A 26,279-nucleotide genomic window follows, 5' to 3' on the forward strand; every position below is an offset into this window, starting at 1 on the left:
CTTTGGGGGAAGACTCAGCAGCTGTGACATTTTTATTTTAAATTGTGACTTTCAAATCACAAATGTCATATTCCTGCAAACAACTAAGTATAGTGTTTTAAGGCAACATGTAGGCATGTTTATCTCAGGAAACATGTTAAAAATGGTGCTTAGAGGTCTATTTCTCCCCTGTGACGGTCTATTTCCAATCTAATCTAATCTAATCTAATCTAATCTAATTTAATCTAATCTAGTCTAATCTAATGTAATCTAATCTTTTAAATGATCCTGCTCAATTGCAAAGTCTTAGAAGTTGTATAAGCTATCTTAACAAATAAGTAACACAGAGGTGACAGTTTGTATATGTTAGTCATTATTCTGAAATGGAGAGGAAATCTACAGATTTTACCTTTAAAGCTGTAATATGTAAATTTTATGAACAATATATATATATTTAACATATTTGTTAAAACTGTCACTATGTTGCGATAGTATACCATGAGACAAAAGAGCAGGGAGGAGGCAACAGTGTGTGATGTTTTTCCAAGGACCAGCTGTCTCATGTAATGACATAGTGACAATTTTCACAAATATATAAAACCTGTTGTTTATAAAACTTACATACTGCAACTTTTAATACCCCACCACACTGTTTTATATCAGGCTTTTGTCTCAGTGTCAACATCTCAAATGACATTCCCACATTGCAGTCATATGCATTTATTAGTGTAGCATGTAAAGTTTGATCAGTAGATCAGTTAGCCTGCCACATAACCATCACAACTCCTAAAAAAGAGTGGTGATGGTTTTGCACTTTTCTCCAGTGCAATGGATTTAACAAAGCAGTACCTCATATGCCACAACAATTTGAACATCACTTAATCTCACATAACAGAATGCTGATACTTTACTCCCCTGAAGCATGTTGGAAGCTTGAAACTGAAACCGCTAACTCTGATTTATTTAGCCTGTAAATTGTCCATCTAATTGGGGACCACTCAAGGGATGTAACAGCAAAAACAAGGCAGTGGCATACCAGGTAGGGGACAAAGGGACACTGTGAATTCAAACCTACTGACCAGGTTAAATAAACTTTTTTCACACTGTTAGCAAACGTAACAGATGTTTTTCAAAATGGCAGCATACATGGCAAGATAAAAAACAGTGTGACATCAGCTGAAGTTAATCCAAAATCAGCATTAGGTTGATTGACGTGCATTGAAACCCACCCACATAATGAATGAAAGCAAAAACTGAAGTACAACAAATAATATCACAAAGTGTTACTGCCTTAATCAGCATTTAAGACCATTTGACATTATTATATCCTACCTCTGATAATGCAGATGCTTTTGATTTTTCAAACTATTTCAACACAAATATGAAATTTATCTGGGTCACTTGGCTAAGCTACTAACCTGAACTACTGCACTAGCACATAACCACAAGTATTTTACAGCATTACATAACAAGGATGGAAATGGATTTTGTAGTTGGCAAGGCTACTGTGAACCCAACAGTTGAAATATACTATAGCTCGACCCACACATTCAAGCCTACAACTGGGGATTTACTTTGAGCTCTTTGCCATAAATCAAGCATCAGCTGATTGCACCAGTTACAACTGACTAGGACACGCCATGGTTGTAATAAACAGTCGCCACATTTTACTGTCAGATTCTGTGTGTGTATAGAATATCAGTCCTCCGGCACAACAGCCCACCATGCAATCCCTCCATCTGTATTCACACTGCTCTTTACAAGTGCAAGGAGTAGTGTTAATCTATCTGTGGTAGTTGAGTCTATCCATCACACTGGAAGCTGCAAATGACAGCCTTATTTTAGTAAAGGAGCAGAAGCAGAAAATCACATGACTGAGCTTTTTAACCCGTTGCTCTATCTCTCTATTTATCTATAATGTGGTTCTGTATGTTAGTTGCTGTCGGTCCTCGAGGGCCGGCATCTTGCATGTTTTAGTTCTCTCCCTGGTGGTAGTAACAACCTTCTCGGCATGTCAGTGTTCTCCTAAGGCCTCTAATGAGCCATCATTTGATCCAGGTGCGTTAAACCAGGGAGAGAACTAACACATGCAGGATGCTGGCCCTCGAGGGCCGACTTTGGACACCCCTGCTGTAGTCAAACCTAAAGAGTATTGTGTCTGAATTAAGACATCTCAGAAAAGGCATTTTCCATAAAATAGAGCAGAAGAATGGAGTTCTCTTTTGTCTCCACAAATCAGCTGCAAACAAAAGTGATCAACAGACAGACAATCTAAAAGCTCTCAGATAATAAAATTTAACTGTATTTTTACTAGACCCTCATTAGATTAGGAGCACAGAAAATTGTATTGTATCCACTTGTGAAAACATTGTACAGTAGCTCACCTTTGAAACGAAAGACAGAGTAAAGATAAAGTGATCAGGAGACTTTTAACACTGTTTAACCAAGCTTTAAAATGAGGCAGCACACAAAGTACACAGGAAGACAAATGAGCAGCCTACACAGCAGAGACCAAGCTAAAAGCGATTTCTCTGCTACCAGCCTGTGTTTCTTTTACGATTTTCCCCCCAGTATAGTCCAGTTAAACATGACTTTGTGGCACAGCTCCTCTCCTGGACTATTTCTTATTTATTTATTTATTGACAAATTGATTAACTGTCACTGGAGTGCACCTTAAACCAGAGTGACAGAAACCTACAACTTATGTGTGTAAACTAAACTGAGTGTGTTTTACTCCAACTTATATACTTGAGAAGAAGACAGGAGCATAAAAGCTTGCAGCATCTAATGTCTTTGTAACAACAGAAGTATGTTAATGAAATAAAAGAAGGGTGTTCCTGAAATTATAATCAGAGATCATGACAGAGTTCTACTCAGCTGGGTAGGACACAAAATGTCATTACCAAATCAAAGATTAAGCTTAAAAAAGAAGTTCTTGTTAAAAAGGCGTACCCCACTGGGCCATTTTGGTATCTTTCTGTCATCATAGCAGATCTCTGGATCACTTAAACAGATTTAATGGTGGAGAAGGTCGAGGAGTAAAGAAGCTTCTGAAGGAGCTTAATATGAGAAACATGTGTCCCACTCAGAAGTCCTTTGAAAGTGGCAAGGCATTAAAACGTTCTCCTCACACACTCTGAATTTATTTAGTAACAATGAAATCCCAGACATGTCATTCAGCAGTTTAGCTAATATAACTCATGTTTATTTCTGTCAAATGATGGAAGAGCAGACAGAGTGACATAAAATAGTGTTGACAAAACTGCCATGTGCAATCTCAGAAACCAAAGTATCAGTTACAAAAACAAATGTTTTTAACATATACCTTCAAAATATCCACTCCCTCCCCCCCTCCAAGTAAGCTATCTTATTATGGAATACTATACATTTTTGTTTTTAATAGATTAAAAAGTTTAGCAAACATGTACAAAACATTTCTAAACTGTAGACATTGTATTTTTTGTGAGGAAAAATAGTAAGCACATTCTTTCTGCCAGACTTTTAGTAGATCTTTTCAGCACTTTCTCTGATATCTCAATGACTTGATAAAACCCTAAAAATGTTACCATTTTGAAGTTTATTGATTAAAAAAAAGAACTTACAAATGTTAACTTAAACAATGTTAAGTGTCCAACATTGCAGACATGTTTTTAGGCTGTAACACACAAAGGAGATGGTGCATGAGAAAGAACAAGAATATCTACACCAATATTATCATACATAACATAAACATATCACCAATTCCAAGGTTCCTATTCTTAAAAAAGTTAGCCTAGAAATATGATTCAGAAAGTTTTTGACATAACCACGGTACACTTGAAATCTTTGGAAGGAATATAAAAACATCTGAACCTACTATTATGCTACTCTGCCCCCACTCAACTTAGTCTCCAATCCTCACAATGTTTCAATCAGTACATGAACATTTTGTTCTTACTTTCTTGACAGTGTAGGCTTTGCAGATTTCCCCAACAATAGTGTTGGGTAATTTTGCTTCAAAGGAGCAGTAAATACTCAAAGAAATTTGCAACAAATTGTTGTTTTTTTTCCAGAAATAACTGAGCCTTGTAACAACCTAGGGATGTTTCACTCAGTGTGGATAAAAATGCCGCCTTTCTAACTTAACCCCATTCTGGAATAGCACAATGGTTGTTAGCTGTCAGCTGATTCTGCAGGTTAAACAAAGACACATGCTGTTCAGCTGTCAAGCCTGCAGTCTCTGACCTCAATCTGCTGTGGACTCATTGTTATTCAGATTTCCCCAGCATCTTTTCACCAGGTAAAAGGTTAAATATGCTGAAAACAAATTAAAAAGATTTCTTGCCTTGCTTATTCAGCAGAAACGTCATTAATTATTCACTTGGTAGGAAAAAAAAGAGGGTGTTGGAAGTGGCACAAGATGGTGCTTTCTTATCTGTATTTGTATCTTAAAGTGGATTTCTCACTGAAACAAGGAGCTTCCATTCATACATTAATGGCTTCACCAAATATCGCAGCTGTAACCAACACGTCTCCACAGAAAGAGGCTCACTTGTTTCTACAATGTTTAACCACCTAGACACATCCCGATTAAATAGGTACAAGTATAACTCAAAAGGGTTCATTTAAGCAGACTTATGTATAACTGCTATAGGAATGTTTTCAGAATCAACAACATTTCCAAGCACTCTTGCTATGGTTTTAATACCCCAGCTGAGGGTTTAAACCAAATAGAAACAACATTGTTTGAATGGAATCACTGGAATCCAGTGCCATTAGTGAACTGAATGGCTGACATTTCTCTCTGCTGACATTTGGATAGCAATTCATTTAAACCAGTGGGGTTGAAAATACCAAAAAGATTTTTGCAGCAGAGTTGTGCCACACACAGCCTATAGTCATTTAAAGCTCAACAAGATGGAAGTTGAGAAAACCATTAGCATGTGAAACTTTAATATAAAATGCAACAAAAATGTGGGCATAATTACACACCCTGATGTAGATTGTGTTTTCTCTTTAACATTTATTTATTTGATAAGGTAACTGTTTAGTCCATGAGAAATGAGTTGGGCTTCCTTTGGTCACCACCTCTATTCCTGACATTTTCCTCCATATTTTTCTTTCCTCTTCCTCTGTTCTCAATCTTCTTCCCTCCACTGGATCAGTCTTTCCTATCTGCCACAGATTTCCGAGCCGGCTGGTTTCAGAAATTCCTATTCATAGAATGTAAACGCTTCTGCAGACAAGCTGGTGTTTCCATTTCACTTTTAGCACAGATGAGAGTATGGGCTCAATGCTTAACCCTCTCGTCGCTGTTTCAGGGGAAACTCTGGGATTCCAAATAAGATTTTAAAAGAATACAGAGAACAATGCCACAGAATTCACACCCGTCTTGAACTTTTTCAAATTTTTCCAAGTTATAGAAGCATCTGCTGTATGTTTTACAAGGATTTTAGCGGTGAAGTGGAAGGAAACGAGTACAGGGTTCTTACAAATAAACAAATTCAAGCTTTTACTTTTTAATAAAATGACAAACATGTGCTTTTGTAGCTAGAAGTTCTTTGAGGTATGTGTCTTCTAACCTTGTATATCTGGAGATTGATATATTTGCACCTTCTTCATCCAAAAATCACTGAAACTCAGGCAAATTGGATGGACAGCATCTCTGAACAGCAATATTCAAATTCTGTTGGATTTCAGTCTAGAGTGGACAGCACCAATCTAACTCATGAACAGCCCTTGATATTATAACTCATAGCTGGTTGGATGTTTTGGTTTGCAATGTTGCTGGAAAGTGAACCCCCATCCCATCAACAGGTCTTTTGCAGTTTTTAACAAAGTTTCTTCCAAGATTACGCAATATTTAGCTCCATTCAATTTCCCATCCATGCTAACCATGTTGCCCACAGCATGATGCTGCTGCCACCACATTTCACAATGGGGATAGTTGTGAAATGTTCAGGCTGATATATGGTGTTAGCTTTCGGTCGCACGTAGCATGTAAGCCAGAAATTTCAGTCTTAAACCCTGACGATGAACTTCTTTGACATTCTCCTTACATTGCTTAAGGCAAAAGCTAAAAGGAATCTTATTTGGCTGTTTTTTCTTCTTACCAACATATAAAGGGATGCTTTCCTATACTTTTAATACACCCCTAAAGTGAAGTGCATGACAAACAGTTGTCCTATCAGTGGCTGATTCTCTGATGCCTTTTGCACCAAATTTTCTTAACACATATTTAGAGTAAATGAAGCTTCTGAATTTTATTTGTAAGAGTGTTTGAAACACAATCAGTGTCCTTCCTCTTTAAAAGTATTTGCTACACACAAAATCTTAATTCTGTGTATGTGTACTGAATTTGTGGTTGTGACATGAAAAAAGATTTGAAAGTTTAGATGGCATGAAAACTTTTCAAGCCAATGTATCTGAGAATCTTGTGTTAACTAAAGACAGTTTAAGATTAACATCCTAGATCCTTTAAATCATTAGATGTTGGCCTAAAACGCCTCAACCTTTAGGATACGCAGGTTCATTGTTTTTCACACTACATTTATCTTTAGTGTTCGCATAGCTGTGTTTAAGACAATTAATTAAAGATCTGTCCAATTAATTTAATTTCATGGGTGCAAATACACATTGCTTCAAAATAAAATCAAACAATTTTGACAAGACTGAGAACTTGTACACAGTACAGAAAACAGTATTGTTTTTCTGCTCATCTGTAGGCTGATGAAGGCTCCGCCATGTGTGAAGGACATTTGCTGATGCAAGACAATGAAAAATAAAATAAACAATCAATTCTTGTCAAGCTTATGGCCAAATCAGACTTGCTAATTAGCTTAATGCATTTATACATGAAAGCAGACCGAAATTAAATTTTAACAGAGTTGTGACAGTGAATACAGCGCACCTCCTCTCAGTTAACATCGACTTAATACTTCTGTCTGTTAGCAGCTTGACAGCCTGTGGGTAATAAAGTTAATACTGTCACTGGGTGTCTCGTCAGCTCTGTGCGGTTCTTTTCCTGCGGTGGATTGCCTTATCAGGCCTCAACAGAGCACTGTGGCAACTATGCCCCGGCCTCACTTCATGCAGCTTCCATTATTCATGTGCTTTTGCCCAGGTGAGAACAAACCCGGGATCAGAAGTTGGCAGAACGGCTTATGAGACATTTAGACGCAGCTGTGCATGCTGGGGTGAACAAGGGATGAACAGAGAGGGGAATAAAGTAGAGCTAACAATATACCAGAGCAAATGATCTGTAAAGAGGCTTCAAATATGTTTATACTTTCAACCATGTTAATGTCTGTCAGCCTCATTACAGTCTGTGGTCAAGTGGATATAAACAAGTGATTACAGACTTTCTTTACAAATTAAACAAAAAAAGAGCAAAAATATATGTGGTTAATTATCTACTGTAGCTAAATATCCTTAAGGAAATTAGAAAAATGGATGCACATGTCGTAAACCAGTTGTACCCTTATTTACTATCCTATTTCTATAAAATGCAGTTTAAAGCTATGAAAAATCTTGATGTGTTACATAAAATACATTCTCTCCATATAAATCTATAAACAGTTTGTTTATTGTCAGTTCTGTCAAGGTGCAGAGAGACTAAAAAATTGTTTCTCTTTTATATTGGACAATTAACTGAACTCTAATTGCCACCGTAAAAGATATAGTTCGTTAAATACTCCCTGAGTGATGGCCGCTATGGACATTGTGATGTTCTACAAACAAACACTGCAATTAGTCCAGTTTTTGTCATTTGTTAATATTAAGAGCACATATTATGTTCAAGTATATGAGGCCAACACAACACCAAAAAACACACAATCATTTTCCACACAAAGAACTAAACATAAAGGTCCTGCAGTGAAAGTGTTACTGTGTAAAGAGGATGTAAAATGTGTTTTTTTCTCAGAATGAGTTACAGAATTACTTAGAAGTGAAAGATCAAGGTTTTCAGTAGATAACAGGAGGGTTAAACAGAATACAGTGAATTTATCCTGTTTTGTCCTTTTGAGTTTTCAATCTCTCATTGAACACAATGGATTTGGATATATTGGTGACTACTGTTATGGTACTATCTGTGCTAATCTTAAAAAGCTTATCAGTTTTAAAAAAAAAAATCTAATCCTTACTCTTGTCTTGCAAAAGGCTTTACAATTTTCTCTCACATAGAAGGCACAACATCATCTCTTCTCCAAATATAAATAGTTCAGGATCGCTGATTAGAGCAAAGCTATAAAAACATTGTTCTTACACCTTGAATATGACTTTCTAAAGAGAAATCAGCGATAATCTTATAAATACATTGTATGAACTGGTCAATATTTTGGCAGGAGATTATTAACCACTAATTCCTGTTCTGCATCTCTAATAGAGTTGAACCAGTTTTATTCATCCATGCAGGCATACAGTATTTGTGGTAGATATTTACTCAAATATATTTGCAGTTCTGTCTGATGAATCCTCAAGAAAAGACAATATGGACAAAAAGGATTAATTTTTTTACCCAAGGGCAGTTCTAAACTGGAATATGACAACACAACCACTAAGCAACAGGCATCTTGTACTTCTTTTCTCATGTTGCTTCACTTTTTATTCTGAAAACAACATATTTTCTAAGCAAGCGTTCTTTGACTTGACTAATTTTTTCTCAGAGTCCCAAGTACTGTGAACCAAAAGCTAAAATGAGTTAAAAAAGCTAAACCAATGAGTTAAAAAAGTTCATCCAGCAAAACTTAGGTGATGTATTTCCTCCCAGAAAATCAAACTTCTTTACTGATACTTGACACCAGACTAGCCTCATTTTTCCATCCTTTTAATACATTTCACATAAGTGCACTAGAGCATGGTGCCAAGTTGATGGCATACCTGTAACTGGAATTTTCTATAAATATGCAAATGTGCTCCAAGTTATGTGAGAAAGCAATTTACACAATGCATAAGCAGTATACTCTGCTTACTAACAAAGCGCCTCTCAGAGAGAAATTGTATTTTCAGCTCTTGTAGATGTACAGTATGAGGTGTTTACCAGTCATAAGACAAATGCTTGATGTTGGAAGACTGACAAGAAATTCCTGAAAAATGTTTGAATCCTGATAAAAAAAAAAAAGAAAAGATAATTGTTAACCACTATTGAATATGCAGGCTTTAGCCGTTGCTGTTGATTTGCAACAAAAATGTTCCAGGTTCAAACTCTGGACTGTGGATCTGTTAGCTTGGAGTTGCTTTACTTGTTTCATGTAAAGATTCTCTTCACGTCCTTCAAAAATACAAACTGCTATTTTCCTGTTTGTTTGTAACTCTGTGATTTACTGGTGACCTATCCAGGGGCGTACCCTTCAGCACAATGAGACAGGCGCCAGTCCCCGGTGACCCCCGAAGGATAAGGAGGTATAGACAAAGGATAGGTGGATGCTAAAACTGAATTAGTGAATAACAGGATGGTGGACATGATTAGGGTCTCACAGGTATTAATGTTTTGTATAAGAAATACCTCAATTTTCTATCTCTGCCCTAACCAAACATCACAGGGTTGGTTTTTTGGGGAATTTTACCTCATCCACATAGTTTCCTAAATCTCTTTACACCAGCCACTGGGGTTCAGTCTGACAAACAGTCCAGTCTTCCAGGTTAGGGAAGCAAATGTTGCACAACAGATAGAAATGATAACACAAATTAAAGACTTGTCAGAGTCATCTCGACTGAATCATCCACAATCTCAAAGCATACAGAAAGAGACACTAAGCTCGTTTTGTGGATGACTGTCTTAATCTTACCTTCCCTTTTCACAGGAGACAGAGTGTGAACTGAGAAAAGAAATACATTATTTATCAAGTTAAATCCTGGATGAATGTTCCTATTCTGCTGGATGCTTTTGGTGTAAAACGCCTCAAGCTGCATGTTGTGTGGGACGTTCATGACCATAAGTAAAGGGACATATCTAGAAACCTACTCTGTTTCACGTTGGGTCAATATCTGCACCATCTCTATCCAAAAAATCCATTTACCAGTTCAGCTTCAGTAGATGGTACCATTAATAAAGCATGAGGTGTTCATAAGGAGTTACTAGGCCATTCAGTTATTCACTGTGGCCGGCTGTCCAGTAGGAAAAAAAAAGATATTAAAAATACAGAGGTAAAGCAGACAAACAGCAAAAAGAGGTCAAGAGAAATCGGCTACGAAATATAGATTACGCTCTGGGAAAGTGGAGTGGGAAGAAAAGGTGGGAGACTTCGCCATCAGTGTGTCCCCAGGGAGGGGGTTCCTGTCCTCTATCTCACTCTGCAAAGTCAGAGCCTTTCTATTTATACAACGCTGTAATGTTTGGCATTTCCTTCAACGGGGGAGGTTATGGCCATTGTTTTCTTTGGCTGCTGTTCGATTGGCTCCATGTGCTGAAATGTCAGCAGCTTGTGGCTCTATTTGCTCCATTAGCTTTATTTATCTGTGAGAAAATATTGTTTGTTCTTTCTTATGATGGGAAATCTTGTCTGTGGTGAAGCAAAGAGTGGATTCAGGGATTTGGGCAAGAACCAATGAGCTCAAATAGGAATTTGATGAACTGAGCTACCCCCTCCATCTTTTGTAGGATGCTAATATACAACATGCTACAGGTTACAACACAACTATTACAATATGTGACAGATCTGAGTTTGCTTATGGCATCTGCAGCAAACATAAAGCTGTAATGATGTGCAACATATAATAGTAAGCTAATCTGTAGTGCCAAGCAGTACCTCTTCATTTAAGCAGGAAAAAACATTACTGTAGTAATGAGCCAATTCTTTATAAACCCAGAAAAAAAAGGAAAACAAAAAGGTAATAAGGCAATTATGCTCTTTGCCAGGCAAAGTTTATGTATTTTTTGTTAGCACTGAAACCCATTAGCATATAATAATTCTTACAAAGTAGTTCTAAAGGCTCTTAAAGGGCAACAAGGAGAGGAGACTTAGTTGTAGGAGAACATAAATGTGTAACATTGATAAACATTGATATAGAAGTCGAACAAGTGGAGGGATAAATTTAAGGATCATAGACCAATTAAACGGAAGAACAAACTGCCTCCTGGCTTCATTTGAGATCAATTCCTCTGATTTTGAAATAGTATTAGAGACCATCATTATGTTGTTTAAAGGGACAATTCCAACTAGACTTATGGGGTCTGGATCTGTACTTCTTTCTGTCCAGACAATGCACAGATGTGTCACACATGGTTCTACTCAAGCTGAGAAAGCTTCAAAGCTATAAAGGTCACCATATGTGCCTTTTGCATGAACTATAGTCAGCTGAGCTTCAGCATTATGACACAAAACAGACAGGAAAAATATTTCCAAAAGTCTGTTTTAGTTCAGAAACACTCTGAAAAGTGCTATGCAGTCCAAAAAGACTGAGATGATTAATTTATAAGAAGGCAACTAGGGAGGTTTCTATGCCTCTTTCACATTTTTGAGCTATTTCAACCACAAACTTGAATGTATTTTGTGTGATAGGGTTGTCCAAAGTAGAGAATATTTGTAAAGTAGAAAAAAAAGTAGACATGATTTCCAAATGCTTAAAATAAAGTCTAAAACTTTGCTTTGTGTTTGTGTTCAGTCTCCTAACAGTTTTACATATTTGGTGACTGAATTTTTCCTCAATCTTCTTTATGAAAAAAATAACTCAAGCTCAGTCAAATTAGATCAAAAGCAACAATGAACACCAATTTTAGATTTTGCACCTGATTCTAAATCGGATTTAGTTCTGGACATTGACTGGTCCATTTTAACATAGGAATAAGTGCTGATTAGCCACTCCTCTACTCCACTTTCAAGAGTTTGCAGCACCTAACAGTTTCTCACTATGTGAATGATGAGGTTTGATTCTCACAACTTAGTTGTGGATCACTGCAGCTCCTCCAGAGTTTAGGTGAATGTAAGGATTGGACTATGCTCCATGAGATTTTCAGATCATGGGATATTGTTTAATGCTCTTCTAGAACTTTTCCCGTTTTTTGAAAACTTTGCTTCTCGTTGTTGAATGAGTTTTAACTTTTTCCTTTATTTGTTGGATAATATTACTCACACTAAAAAATAATCTCAGACTAAGCAGCATTTTAAAAATGATAGGGATCAGATAGCTCTCCCGCAAGTGACAATGTAGGCCAAAGCTGTTCTCGCCGACCCACAACAACTTATTAATGATAATCACACGTTCCTGGCATCTGCTCAGAAATGCATGAGGAAAACATGCAATACAAAAAGGCAAATTTGTTAATTTGTCCCTTCAAGTGCCAGTCTTATTAGTAATTGAGAGCCCAATAGAAACTGTAGCATGGTATGCTGGTAAATCTTCTTAGAACAGCTGTATTTGTACTGAGATTAACTTATAAGGTGTTGCATTTAAGTATTTTTCACACCACAAAACAGTATTCATTCAAAAGGAATGAATACTGTAGTTGGTAAAGTAAATATGCTGTACATATTGTGTAAACAGTAAATGAAAGTCAATATAAAGAACAAATTTTGGTGGGCATAAAATCTCCAAAATATTCTGGGATACGTGGGAAAACAAACAAACAAACAAGCACACACATATTTAGTATTGTCAGTCTGGCCCTGCAACTGAGGTCAACACAAATCAATAGCTAGTTAGTTTAACAATAGCTGCCCAGCCTTGCCTGCATTTAAAAATAGCTGTTCCCCGGGGCCGTGCAAAACCAAAGAGTATAATGGTGAAGGTCAACAATGCCTACTGCCTCATCAGTACTGACCTGGGGTGATCTAAAGAATGGCTGGGTTTTCGATTTCTCCCTAGAATGGCTGAACAGGGCCAAAAGGCCCTGAGTCCACCCTGACGACTCTGATGGCTCAAATTAGCATTCTTCTTCAATTGTAAATGTGGCCGTTGACCGTCAGGCCAGAATGTAGGAATGTGAATAGTCCATGTTGGGGGTGGGTATCTATGATACCTGCAGGAGATCAGATCTCCTGTAGGTAGTGCTCTTCAGTTTAGTTTTGAAGCATACATGAAGTGTTTTTGGAGAGATGTGACCTTTTGCAGCTGATCCATGATGTTGTGCTGCATTATCCAGGTCATTTTGCCAAATGTACATAGAGTTTGCAAAACATACAATCTGTTTCAAAAAATATGCAAAGGTTTTTCTAAAAGAAATTAGTAATGTTTCTCTTTGAAATAAAGCTAAGAGGGTATTAATTGTGTTGATCCACCTCAAAAAAATCATGCAAAAAGTGTAAGCAAAAGAAATCTGGGAGACTTAGCACATGCAAATTTGCATGCAGCCTTTTGTGCTGTGGAGGATAAATAGGTGACTGCTTCACCTATTTAGTTCACAAGAACTAATGGCATTTATTTCAGTCATAATCTTGCGGGGGGTGACCAAGGTTCCATCACTATGTGACAGCTGGTCAGCAAACCTGGCAAACATGATTGACATGGCAGCACTGAATGCACATGTGCTTTATCAGGCATGCATTGGGGTGCAGGAGAGACGGGTGGACTTCCTGGTTGAGCTTGCAAAAGAGTTCGGTAACTCTCATGTGAGTGAGAAGAAGGCACACAAGGAGAAACTGCTTCGGCAACAACCTTCCACACCCAGCTCAGGCAAAAGGGCGAAGTGTCAGGTCAACCATCGATGCAGGATGCATGTCCCGAGGCCGAAACATCATCAGTGACCCCTCACATCCCCACCATGGACTGTTCTCCCTGCTGCCCTCTGGAAAGAGGTTCTGCAGCATCCGGTGCAGGTCCACCTGGTTCCGAAACAGCTTTTTCCCACTTGCCATCAGACTGCTGAGCTCTTAACTGGACTGCACTCAAAAACTGGTCTCCACTTTATACCTTGCACATGTACAGAGCTAAATAACTTCTATTTTACTGTCAGTCCTGCACTTTATATTTTATATTTAGATTTATATTCATATTTTATACTGTATTTTATTTTACTCACAACATTGGAACCTCAAACATTATCCTGAGCCGTATGCAACGAAATTTCGTTCTGTATACAACCTGTGCATTGAAAATGACAACAAAGTCAGTCTAAGTCGAAGTCTAAGGAACAATTGTGCAACTGTGAGATGCGTTGAGGCCATTACCAGGGTACTTGGCCTAGGTAATGGCCCTATTTACTGAACAAAAGCACCTGCTAGATAAAATCCTCAGGCCAGTTGGACTATCTCTAGCCTGAATAGGTATATGTCCAAATGGCCTAACTCCAGCCATTCTAGTGTTAAAACCCAAATAGTCCAGCAGTCATAAGATAGATTTATTCTCCAACAGGCAGGTTCAACTGATTAGTTAAATTCACAATCCACCTTCATAGAAAAAGTGAAACATAGTTGAAGAACATCATATTTTAGCTGGTTAAATAAATAAAATATAACCTCCTCCAGGAATTATAAAACAACACAGAAGAGGATCTTATGAGAATATTAGAAATTTCAAACAAGCAAAATTCCTGCTGGTGCAAATGAGTCTATTTCAACTCAACGCTGTTAAATGGATAAAAATCTGGTGCGACAGTGCTACAGGTTTTCTTTGTGCTTGGAAACCTTTATGAACACACTCTGGTAACACAATAATGCATAAAGCAAGGAAGAAATCGCATGCTCATTTAAAGTTATGCAAATTTAATAACCTTTTGGATGCATTATGAATTGAAATCCTCTATGAAACTAAAAACGCTCCAGAACACTGCTCTCTCATAAGACATGATGTCTGACTGCCCTCAGGTCACACAACTCTTCTGACCAGAACGTCATATTTTCACAAGAAGAAGAAGGTGTGGTGTAACCTACAGAAAGGTCTCTGGGTATGGTATGAAAAACTTTATCCCTAACTCCTGGTGGACTGGAGCTGAGAAGTGTTTTTACTTTACTGGCTTCCACTGCCGCAGTCATGGGGAAACTAAAGTGCCCTGTATTGTCTTTATAGTCATGTAAAAAATAGGTGCACCCTAAATTCAGTAACTTCACTAACTACATTCGGCAGCAAAAAACTTGAGGTAGTTGTTTTCTTCATGACTTTATCAGTCTCATGTTTCAGAGCAATCCTGGTCCAACCTTCGTTACGACATTGCTGGGGATAATTAAGTTTTGAAGGTCTTCAATGATCCATTTATCCATAGCTTTCCCGAGTCCCACCCCAGGATTTTAAAAAGGTAATGACAGCTTTTGACAGACTGCCCCAGGACAGCTGTGGCTACAATCCAATAGCTTCCCACCGTCAGTGTGCAAATGTGTGTGTGAAGGAGTGAATGACTATATGCAGTCTTAAACACATGATAAAGTTTTCACCATTTAATGCTCTGGACTTTGACTGAGCCAATGTAGCAGCTTGATTATTTACTTTTTCAGAAGTGCTAAAAAATTAAATAAGCAAGTCATTCTTTAGTAATTGACATTTCTTTGAATATAGTTGGCATCACAGCTGGTGTTTGGTTTTTGCCGAACATGTTTTTGTGCATCATGGCCAATTATCTCCACTTTGGTTTCATTTGCCTGAATTACATTTTTCTGGAGGTTTAGTGGCATAAGCAGATGCCAACTCTTCAAACCTAACTGCCTAACAATATTACCTTTAGAGAAAATATACTTTCTCAGAAAAGCTTCTTCAACCTTTCTCTACTGTACTGTTATGAAGATTTAACATGGTAAACAGAAATGGTAGAGCCTGGGATTGTTTTGCAATTTTCCTGAGCACTGACTTTGTGGTAAACCAGCTGGGATAACCAAACCCGAGAAGACTGCCAGCAGTCTCAAATTATTTCCACCTATGAATAATTTTTAGAACAGATTATTGACTTCAGATAATTTGAATAGAAACTTATTATTCTTAGTAGTTGGACAACAATTACTTCTGTAAGGCTATAATGTCTCTTAAGCCACATCTACATGCTCGAGACCAGCAATCCACCAAGATTGTGTTTAAGGAGGTGATCTTAATTCCACACTTTATTAAAGAGTTTTAATTATCACCATTTACTGCTACATTTCCCATCAAATATTATGGGTGCAAAGTCTGTGATTACTCTCTGCTCTAAATATGAAGCAGATCGGTAAAGTTGAACCCCAGGAAGCAGTGGCTCATATTTGCAAAATCTTTGATTAGGACACTACACTGTGTGTCTAGCAAAACAAAAACAAGGCTATGAAATGATGGTGATGGGTGGTGAACACTGATTGTCTACCGCTGCTGCCTCAGCTTGCCTGAGGTGCTTGAATTTACAATGATTAGACTAAAAATCTCTGCTTGTTTTTTTAAGTTTTTTTTTCTCTGTTGGCAGAACAGACAGAGAGAGATTAATCTAGAAAAACAGAGAGAGAGGAGCTGGATGTAGCCGAGAGAAAACCAGACATAAGGTCAGAAAATGAAGAGAAAGTTTGTCATTATGTCAAGGTCACTTTTGTTACACTTACTTTGAAAACAATAATTTAACATAATGAAGTACATATGAATAAGGTTGATGAACACAGTCAGTGTTTTGGATATTATAAAGAAAAAGAAGCCCAATACAGGATAAAGAGGAGACAAAAAGAGCTGAATGGACTGAAAAGCAAGAAAGAAGTTGAGAAAAATCAACAACATAAAATTGTGGGCGCTACAATAACCTGGAACATGTTACTATTCATTTTTGAACATAAAAAAGACCCCACATCATGTCTACATACGTATTCCTCATCATATTCAATTTGAAAATCTTTTTCACTGTGAAATAAAAATAACATTCATCTCTGCAATATTGATACAAGATGTGATTTGAGTAATGATGAGCCAGTAGCACTTTATTTCCAGGAACACTTTTGGCTTGTATGATACAATCTATTTCTAGGATTGCATGTTCTCTCCTAACAAGGGCCATAAATCAGCTTTGCTTCTGCCGTTTTCCCATTGTTGACAGCGAAGCCAGTTAAAACCTTGGAAGCTAAATTATTCCTCTATTTATCCACAAAAGATCTACTAAGGATCCAGAGAGAGAAACGACTAGAGGTCAGATCAATAAGGAGGGTAAAAGAAGTGAATTAGATGTTGGTGGCCTTGTGCACAATGTTCGAATTGGAGCTTTGACCAGTTAAATACTGCAGAAAATACTATACTGCAACAGTAGTTTAATTCCACATTGTACCCCGCAGTTTGTAAAACAAATAAATAAAATGAGAAAAGGAGAGAAACGTGAGGAAAAATCTGAGTTGATGAAGCAACTGCAGGCCTTTGCACAGCAAATCAGTAAAAACAACTTTTTGTTTTAAATTTATTGCCTCGCTAAAATGATTTCTGCAGTAAAGTTGAACACTTACTTGAGGCTGAGACTGTTGTCCCAAGCCTGCAACATGAAAAGCTAAAAATGAACACCTTTGGACAAAACATAGTTTGATGTAAAAGAATTGCATTAATATTTTATCACAGATCCTCTTTCAACTGGAATTATACAATGTGTCATGTGAATTTTCTTTTTTTGTAATTTATGACTGTAAAATTATGGTAAAATAAAGTGCTATGATTTAATATTGCATGTTCCTGACATAGTAAAGGCTGCTGAAAAGACAAAAAAAAAAACATGCCATATCCTCTCTGTGGTGGGGGAAGATTATAGGAAACAAAGGAAAATTTGAAGATTTGAAAATAGAATATATTTTCTATTTTTAGAAAATATATTTCTTTTTAAAAAACTACTTCAACCATTTAAAACATAACAAACAAATGTTTATTGATAAAAAATAAAGCACGTCTGTATAATAAGGGAAAGCTTTTTGATAAATATACTTGTTGGACAGAGAAACTGGTGCTCCATTGCTCTACTTTACCATCTCAGAAGTAACACTCAATATTCATTAGTCATCAGAGGGATTTTTTTATGCAGAATTGCTTTAAAATTGAGGTTCAAAAGTTTGAAATTGTCAGATGAAAGTAAAAGAAATCTGATCTGAACTGAAGAAAAGTAGAAATCTTTTGAGTGGAAAACTTGTGTAACTTTTGAGACCCAATTTTGATCACAAGTAATCACAAGATTACTTTTTGTCCTTTTAGATGCAACCAGTGGGAAGAAAAACAAGGCCCTCAAAGTTTCACAGCTTAACTATCAAAGATGTCCTCTGTGGGTACATTTAACAGAGCAGTATTTAAAAAACACTAAGAATGTCACAGATTTAGAAAACATTGCTGCTACCATGGATAAAAATCCCTCTGATGAAAAAAAACTTAAAGAATCTGTCTCGCTTTAACAATCATTTACTTCCTTTATACTTTCAACCAAAAAGGGAAAGACTAAACTTCCCATTCACCAAAGAAAGATTTAATTTAAGACAAAAATGCAAATGAGACTGGTTTTAGAGTGCTGGGATGTTTGGTGCAGTGCTTAATAACTTCCTAATGCATGCAATGAGCCCCCTATAACTCTAGTGGTCCAGAAATGCCCCTTGATATGGACGTTCACTGCACTGAGTACAATGAAAGTATCAGAACAGAAATATGTGGCCGTCTACCGCATCGTATATCTCCATGCTGCGTGGGTTTGAACTCTCACAGCTATCCCCTTGATCAGTGCTTCAGATTGAAACCATGTCCTTTATTGAATGAATTTGAAGTTTTCCTTTTTTCTTTTCAGAATTTACTACAGCCAGCTTTCCATCATAGAATGTGCAACTTCTCCTCAATATACAGTTTAGACAATTAATTTTGTTTCTTAAATGAATCTGGTGATCACTTTACACCATCCAAATTGGATGGTGTAAAGTGATCACCTGATGTGTACAACTAGGGTGCAAATGTATTCCTTTACTCATCTTTGAAGTCGAGTTGGACACTTTCCATTTAATGCAAATGGCTGGTGATTGGAGGCAGATGATAACTGGATCAATCATCCAGGTCACTGGCAAGATTGAAACCCACAAATGTGATCTTTTTACAAACCATGCGAAGTGCAATCAGGGTGCCCTGACAAAAGCTTCAGTGTGGATGTGCACTAAGGGTAGTGGACTCATCTTAGTCGGTGCTGGGTAGAATTATAGAATTTTAGCAAGCTATTTTGTTTGACATGTTGAGGCATGTCTGTGGTTTATACTGGCTGTGAGAGAGTGTATTTAACCAGATAACAGGAAGGCATAATCGGAGTACAGCAAAGCTGCTCATCTTCATCCTCTGTCGGTGTTGGAAAAAGATAATTTTGGAAATGTTGGCAGCATTTTGGGAATCTTGGAGATACAGTAGTGATAATTTTTTTCTAGAGCAGGTACATGGAGACATCTGTTTTTGCAGCTCTAGAAACAGCTAAAATAAGATGATAGTTTACCAGTTGAAGGCCTAAACTCAATCACTTTGGGGTTTCATAAAGAACAGTCACACCCTATTTGACAGTCACTGCTTTTCTGCTTTCTCACACAGAAACGTTAAAATGCTTGCACTCTCAATAGGAAGTTTGGCCACCTAGTTTAAAAAAAATACATAAATAAATTAGGGCTTTGTGGCTAATATAAAACAGACAAAAAGATTTTTAATCTTGTTGCAAAGACTGAGTTTTACCTCAACACTTTAAAACCATCAACTTCCCAGGCTGATTTTGTTTTTAAATCCCTATTTTTCTGATTTTATATTCCATATATACTATATATATATATATATATATATATATATATATATATATATATATATATATATATACTGTATATATATATATATACTGTATATATATATACATCCGCACAGAAGGGGTCTCACTCCCAGAAGGAACAATAGCAGACATAGAGGACAGTTACAAGTACGTAGGTATACCACAAGCAAATGGCAACCTCGATGAGGTCACAAGGAAAGGAGCCACAGCTAAATACCTCCAACGAATAAGGCAAGTCCTGAGAAGCCAGCTCAATGGCAAGAACAAAATCCGTGCGATAAACAGCTATGCCCTGCCAGTAATCAGATACCCTGCTGGAATAATTAGCTGGCCAAAGGAGGAGATAAAAGCCATGGATATTAAGACTAGAAAACTACTAACAATGCATGGAGGGTTCCATCCCAAATCCAGCACCCTGAGACTGTACACGAGCCGCAAGGAAGGAGGCAAAGGACTAGTGAGTGTGAGAACCACAGTCCAGAACGAAACAACTAAGATCCATAAATATATCAGGGACAAAGCCTCAACAGACAATGTGCTCAGTGAATGTCTCAGACAACAGGGAACGGAGGTTGAGGTGCCAGAGATACCATCATGGGAGGACAAGCCCCTACATGGGATGTACCACCAGCAAATAACCCAAGTAGCTGATATCAGTAAATCCTACCAATGGCTGGAAAAAGCTGGACTCAAGGACAGCACAGAGGCCCTCATCCTGGCCGCCCAGGAACAGGCTCTAAACACCAGAGCAATAGAGGCCCAGATCTACCACACCAGACAAGACCCAAGGTGTAGGTTGTGCAAGGAGGCCCCTGAGACAGTCCAGCACATAACAGCAGGGTGCAAGATACTGGCAGGGAAAGCGTACATGGAACGACATAACCAAGTTGCAGACATAGTGTACAGAAACATCTGTGCAGAATATGGACTGGAAACCCCGAGATCAAAGTGGGAAACACCCCCAAAGGTGACGGAGAACGCCAGAGCTAAGATCCTGTGGGACTTCCAGATCCAGACAGACAAAATGGTAATGGCGAACCAACCAGACATTGTCGTAGTGGATAAACAACAGAGGAAAGCCGTTGTGGTAGATGTAGCAATACCAAGCGACTGCAACATCAGGAAAAAGGAGCACGAGAAACTAGAGAAATACCAGGGCCTCAGGGAGGAACTGGAGAGGGCCTGGAAGGTGAAGACCACAGTGGTGCCTGTGGTCATCGGGGCCCTCGGGGCAGTCACCCCCAAACTGGACCAATGGCTACAACAGATCCCAGGAACAACATCAGACATCTCAGTCCAAAAATGTGCAGTCCTTGGCACAGCCAAGATACTGCGCAGAACCCTCAAGCTCCCAGGCCTCTGGTAGAGGACCCGAGCTCAGAGGATAAGAACCACCCGCGGTGGGTGAGAAGGGAATATATATGTGTGTGTATAAAGAATAACACAAAGGGGGAAAAAAAAATTTTAAACAGTCAAAAGTCTTTTAACGGACCCGTGCCAGCTGACTGAGATGATTTAGTAGACCTGCTGAGAAGAATTAGTGGAATATCTCCTTTCTAGATTTGTTGCACAAAGCTGGAATAATGTCACTAATGGCAAGGCTTGGAGCAGAGGGCAATGATTTAAAACCACAAGGAGTTTGAATGCATAACTTCTACTGGTATGTGCCTTGACTGCATAAAACTGTCCACCCACACAGATTAACTGTATTTGGGTCCCAGTTGCTCCTGCCGTGACGTTCAAATATTATGTTGTAAAGATATTACTGGAAGCTATCAGAATGGCCACCTGAAAGTTTCCTCCATGTAAAGGGGAAGATTTTTGGGGGAAGGACGTTTTAATGTCAGATGGAATTAGAGATCAGACTCACGTTATATCAAAAATCAAGATGAAAAAGGTCTTGTCAGAGAAAAGGTGGCCTAACTTGAATTAATTAATGTAGATGACAGGATTTTCCTTCAGATTTAGTGTGCAAGGACATTTGAGGACATAATTACGTGTGAAAAAGACAACTTGATTTATGATCTGACAGAAACCTGAAAACAGAATGCCAAACTACGATACATGCCATAAATTATTTAACAGAACAAAGAGGGAAATCAGAGATATTTTTGACAGCAAACATTGTGAAGAGTAAGGACGTACTGCTTTGAAACTGACTTTTCACTACCTCATTATTTTCTGATCCTTTGTTATAGAAATGTACAAAGACGTCAGCTAGGTACAGGGATCGGCCTATCTTTTGTTTGATTGACTATGACCAATAATCAGCTGCCCTCTCTCTTGAAAATCTGATCTTTGTTCAGTGAGCACATAAAATGTAAGAGCTACCAGACTATGATGAACAGAAACACTTTTCACTCAGTTACTGAGAAGAAGAAGAAGAATAAAAAGACTTGTTAAATGGAAATTGTATTTTGTTCCACATGTTGAGACATGTGAGTCAATCAGACCAAGAGAAATCAAGAGGGAAAAAGATGTCCAGCAGATAACAGGAAGGTTGAACGTAAAGTTTAATTGCTTTGTTTTATATTTTTGAGGTTCTAAGTTATGCTTGTCATAGCAGATGTTCAATTTTGAAATGATGGGAGCCTACTGGAAATCTGATCAATAAGTTGCTACTTTCTCTTACACTACACAAAGAGTTTTTTTTAACAATAAACACCATAGATCACTAACATAAGATACAAATATGTCAACACCAAAACAGTCTGTTTTGAGTTTTTCTAAAACACGATTTAGTGACAGATCAGGGCAAGAAGATTAGGCATTGCGAAAGATTTTCTTTTAATTTCATATATTCGAGATCTTAAAGAGAACTATAAACCAATTCAGTAGGTCATGATTCACTTTTTATTCTGAGTGAATATATGAGCATTAATGTCCATCCATCCATCCATCCATCCATCTTCTTCCGCTTATCCGAGGTCGGGTCGCGGGGGTAGCAGCTTCAGAAGGGAGGCCCAGACTTCCCTCTCCCCGGCCACTTCTTCTAGCTCTTCCGGGGGAATCCCGAGGCATTAATGTACAAAAGGAAAAACCAAATAGGTTGTTTTTAAAACTATTACAATTCTATAGAGGAAAGCGTGACTATACCTTGGGGCTCTAACAGGAAACAACACCCACTTTTCCTTAGGGTAAAGACAGAGATGGATAGAATGAGACAGGAGAGAGGAAGGGAGGAGGAGCGGAAAGGGACCACAGGAAACAAGCCTATAGATAGAAAGATGGTCAGTAAAGCGAATGTATGGCATTTGAAGGTTTAAGCAGCAGCCTGGAGCATCGATTCTGCTCTTGTCTCTTTGAGATGGGAGCATCTGTGAGTGTGCTGATGTGTAATCAGTCTGATGAGATGTGTTGTGTAATGGTATGAGACAGTAAGCTTCCAGACCTTCAGAAAAACAGAAGTAGGGAAAGTACTTAAGCTGGTGTAGAAATGCACTGATTGTGGTTTTCCCAGCCGATACCAACACTCAGATTTCACACAGCAATCTGATAAGCCAGTTAAATTTAATCAGATTTTTTATCTTAAGAACTAAATATACATCAGGTTCTTTGACAGAGATAGTGTTAACACCAACCAGAGAGGCTCGAGCCAATCTCTGGTTGACTGATTGTGGTGCATCTTCGTCCCAGTGTACTGACACAGCATACACTAGGATGACTGGGTTTGAATCTTAGTTCATCTTTAGCACATTGTGCTCAAACGGGTGCCACAGACACAATTAGAAAGAGAAATTGGATGAGTTATTGATTCAGAAAAAGGTGACTGCCAACGAAAAACCAGACATTTTACAAGGCCAACATTATCAAATAACATGAGAGGTTAATGCTTCCCGCCGTGCAGCACATACAAAGGGACTCAAAGCAGCATGAATAGCAATAGTGCTCCCTCACACCATCAGCTGAGCTCAGCAGGATTAGCAGAGCTCAGCTGAGTTTTATGTTTGGCATTCAGCACAAGCCACAGATAAATTATAGGTGACACCTCAACACCTCTATGACAACTTTGTGCATTTTATCACAATTTGACACAACCTTAATTTTGGGGAAGCATAGCTCACTTCACTGTTGCAGAGAAGGTATTGCAGAAGTTTTCTTATTTCTATAACAGCAGCATCATGCTGTGGATTTGCTTTTCTACACTAGTTGAAGATAAGCAGAGTTTATGGGAAGGTTGTTGAAATTGAATACATGGTAATTCTGGGAGAAAACATGGTAGAGATGCCAAAAAGATGGGCGGAGGTTCACTTTCCTGCAGGACAATGACTCCAAATGTACAGCCATGGCCCAGTCAAAGTCCAGAACTAAATCTAACCGAGAATCTGTGTTGTTTTCTATGCAGCCTGGCTGAACTTCAGATGGTCTGCAAAGAAGGAGCAAAATATCTGTCTGCAGCATAGTCAAGACATGCAGAGCATGTAGAACAATACTGCAAAAAACGTGTCACTCTGACTGAAGCAAAGGGAAATTCTCACAAAGAACTTCTCAATCATGCAGTACTTTGTGTTGATCTATCCCACCAAATGTAAATAAAATCAACTGAAGTTGTGGATGTAACTTGTAACAAGTTAAGGGAAATGAAAGTTAAGGGAAATTAAAACTTTTGCAAACCACTTTAGATTTGACTTAAAAAAATCAGGATTCTGTGTTAATCATTTTGGTTTAGCAACTCAGAAAAAAAAATTGTTAAATCATATATTAGAACAAGGACGACAGTAACACAGTTGTAGTATGTTGGCATTTAAGAAGCAGACAGATAACGCATTAATTTTCACTGAGATATAAGAACCCGACAAAAAGACCAGCTGTCTACAGTTCAGCCAATCGATCCTCACCGGCTTTTGTGCGTCTTTTTATTTCACTGTCATCACCAAAACGAGTGGGTTCCGACAATTGCGCACTTTGATAAACTATTACATAAACAGCAAACATCTCAATTTAAATGTTATTATTTTCAATTATTTTCTAAATTAAAAGGGGAAACAATCAGTCTTTTAAGTTTCATCAGTAATTACCAGCAGCCTACCTCAGACATGATCGTACGCTTTCGACTAGAGTCCACTCACAAGAAAAGCATAAAGCCAGACGCGTCAAGTTAAAGAAAAATCCCCGCTGACAGTGGGAAAAAATAACCACCGGCTCCCGTTTCTATTCCCGGGCGTCTCTCCGCCTGCGTGTGTGCGAGCGCAGCCACAGAGCTGAGCCTCACTTCACACCAAGACGGAGTCAGACACCTCCAAGGGACGAGGGGAGGGGTTTCAGACACCTACCAGCTTTACGTGCCCGACGCGCTGTTCCTGTGACATCTTGGAAGTATCCCGATATGATTTAAGGAGAAAAAATACAGAACTCGGTTAAAGAGCTAGTCTGGGTACCGCAAATGACTCATTTCCTTCTGCTGGAGACCCCGCGTAAAGAACTCCAAAACGACAGCCCCCGGAGCGCTCAGTCTGTCGGCCAGACTCAGAGCAAGTCAGCTGCGCAGCTCCGCCGGCGAAAGCTCCCAGGCAAAGCGAAATGTTCAACTTTGGAAAAAACGAGAGAGGGAAAGAGAGCAAGAGGAGGAAGGGAGGGAGGCGGACAATCACAGGAAAAGCGGCTCCTCCTACCCTCTCAATACAAAACGCAGAAGCAAGCAGATACAAGGTTTCAGCGCGCCCCGCCTGAACTGCGGAGCACAAAGTGTTAACGCCTAGTTAACTCACTGAATGTGTGCTTTAGCAGCAGACTGCGGGTCACAGTTTGAAGTGGATTTATTTAAAGAATTTCGAGGAGTCAGACAGTGAGGTCACATAGTATGAGGGGCCGTTTAGGACAAAATTTACGTTTTGTCTCTCACACACTACCAAAAAGTCTCGCATACTCCAAAAAAATAGCCACGCACACTCCAAAAAATTACGTTTTGTCTCTCACACACTACCAAAAAGTCTCGCATACTCCAAAAAAATAGCCACGCACACTCCAAAAAATTACGTTTTGTCTCTCACACACTACCAAAAAGTCTCGCATACTCCAAAAACGTAGCCACGCACACTCCAAAAAATTACGTTTTGTCTCTCACACACTACCAAAAAGTCTCGCATACTCCAAAAAAATAGCCACGCACACTCCAAAAAATTACGTTTTGTCTCTCACACACTACCAAAAACTCACGCATACTCAAAACAAATAGCCACGCACACTCAAAAATTACTCACGCACATTCAAAAAATACTCAAATTGCGTATACACACACTACTAAAATGTCACACACACATTCACAAACGTTAACTTTCTCGCACACATACACTACTACCAGCTCGCGCACATACACTACTACCAGCTCGCGCACATACACTACTACCAGCTCGCGCACATACACTACTACCAGCTCGCTCACATACACTACTACCAGCTCGCGCACATACACACAAACGTTAACTTTCTCGCGCACATACACTACTACCAGCTCGCGCACATACACTACTACCAGCTCGCGCACATACACTACTACCAGCTCGCGCACATACACACAAACGTTAACTTTCTCGCTCACATACACTGCTAACAGCTCGCACACACACAGACGTTTATCTCTCACATACACAAGACTAAAGTTGAACACACACACAGTACTAAGACTCGTTTTATGTATGTGTGAGAGCGAGACTTTTTATGAATGTGTGAGAGCGAGACTCTTTTTGAATGTGTGAGAGTTGTCACG

The 26,279-nt window shown here is 38.5% G+C and overlaps 1 protein-coding gene across 5 annotated transcripts in view; it reads right to left on the reverse strand.

Annotated features, from left to right (window-relative positions):
• Positions 1 to 26,279, reverse strand: part of mid2 (midline 2) — a 154,311-nt gene that overhangs the window by 78,189 nt on the left and 49,843 nt on the right. Inside the window, exon 1 of one of the 5 annotated variants that reach the window (XM_028008930.1) lies at positions 24,847 to 25,164. The exons of 2 other annotated variants lie outside the window; for them this stretch is intronic. The gene's annotated coding sequence lies outside the window, so the exon portion shown is untranslated. Of the gene's footprint in view, positions 1 to 24,602; positions 24,770 to 24,846; positions 25,165 to 26,279 lie in introns of those variants that run through there. 2 more of the 5 variants (XM_028008934.1, XM_028008932.1) reach the window with 2 other exon arrangements.

Source organism: Xiphophorus couchianus, chromosome 23 (genome assembly GCF_001444195.1).
Source record: "Xiphophorus couchianus chromosome 23, X_couchianus-1.0, whole genome shotgun sequence".
Classification (NCBI taxonomy): Eukaryota; Metazoa; Chordata; class Actinopteri; order Cyprinodontiformes; family Poeciliidae; genus Xiphophorus; species Xiphophorus couchianus.